This window comes from Solanum pennellii, chromosome 1 (genome assembly GCF_001406875.1).
Source record: "Solanum pennellii chromosome 1, SPENNV200".
Taxonomy (NCBI): domain Eukaryota; kingdom Viridiplantae; phylum Streptophyta; class Magnoliopsida; order Solanales; family Solanaceae; genus Solanum; species Solanum pennellii.
In genome coordinates, this window is record NC_028637.1 from 59,203,988 (window position 1) to 59,205,641 (window position 1,654).

The 1,654-nt window shown below is 32.7% G+C and overlaps 1 long non-coding RNA gene across 1 annotated transcript in view; it reads right to left on the reverse strand.

The window, feature by feature from the left end:
- Positions 1-629: 629 nt before the first annotated feature.
- LOC114074271 overlaps positions 630-1,654 on the reverse strand; it is a 5,051-nt gene continuing 4,026 nt past the window's right edge. The window contains exon 2 of the long non-coding RNA XR_003574672.1: positions 630-839. This is a non-coding gene — a long non-coding RNA (uncharacterized LOC114074271). The remainder of the gene's footprint in view (positions 840-1,654) is intronic.

The following is a 1,654-nucleotide window of genomic DNA, read 5'->3' on the forward strand; positions in this document are numbered from 1 at the left end:
CAAGTGTGTGGGATCTATGATGATACCCTGAATCTGACTCTATAAAATGAGTGTAGAGCAATGATTATAATTTTGTCTAACGAGTGCAAACCTTAGACTAGCCTGAATCAGGTGGTTGTTCGAGTAGAAAAACACTTATTAGGAGAAAGCAAAGATCTATTTACAACATTGAAGTTAAAATTGGAGTTCGAGAGAAGATAAATTTATCTTCATACCCATTTAAGTGAGTTCTTAATTCAAGAATTACTTGTAGTTTGAGAGAATATAAATGATTGTTATCTAATAAGGCTGAGAAACATTTGATAAAGTCTATTCCATGAGCTTGGTGAAGTTATAATTACTTGAAGCTCAGATTGCAGAAGAGTTTAACAGTTTTTGTCATAGTGAACACTAACCTAGTTTCTCTGAATAAACAGAACAACCCATGCATAATGTCACGACCGGGAAGAACCTCCTAGAAGCAACATGGAATACTTGACCTCTCAGAGGTCTTATACAAGCACATATTTTCCATTCATCGCATTTTCATAGGTAAATTTAGCGGAAAATTTAAAACTTTCATAGCACATCATATGCTAGAACATCACTTCCATTATCTACATATATAAAAGTAACATAGATACATAGTTAGACTATAAGTCTCTTTTCCATCTTAGATTCAAAATTATTATAGTACATTAAGGACACGACCCGTATAACATAAAACATAACTAACGATTACATGACTTTATAAGAACTTGACATAGGCAATCGTTGAACTTAAGGATTCCTTTGCTTGAGCTTGGGAAACACATATCAAGCTCCTTCACTTTAGAGACATCCATTTAAGTATACATAACCTACACTTTGTGCAAAAAGGTGAAGAAGAATGATGTTAGTAAAAGAATGCACTAAGTATGACAACCATGCAAAAACATGTATTAAGAGGGACATTTTACTTGAAACCATGCATCATGCATTTTTTTCTGAAAATTTCATAAAACTTGATACAATAAGCATAATACAATTCACATATTTATTTTAGGCATATCAAATAGTCATAGCTTCACACAAGTCATATATTGCATTTAAGACACATTTGCACCACTTTACAGTGAACTTATTTCCCTTTACGGTAATCTTTATTCTAGTTTACAGTGAACCCTTTTCTTCCTAATTCCGTAACTTCTTAACTTCCCAAGTAACTCTCTAGTGATACTTGGTGTGATGCATAGGTACTCGCACATTAACCTTCCTAACTCAATACCATAATACACATTTAAGTCAAGACTCCCAATACCATTACAGTAAATCATAGCTATCACATATACTAACTTCACTTTACATAGACTCATTTAAGATCTTACTCATAACTCCAATCTAAGTCTACTAGTGCAATGTACATGTGAAGCCCCATAATCTCACACGTACTAAGTAAACTTATCAAGAGACCACAAGCACATCATTCTATTGATACATAAACAAGGAAAGTATATAAACTTCATACATTTCAAGAAATACCTTCACCATATGGTCAATAAGACCCACATTATGCATATAAGGTAATAACACATCACATGGACACATTAGGACTCATACCATGCACATTATCACAATAAGTAGACAACACTAAAATGTCATGCATAAGGAACACAAATATATATATATATATATA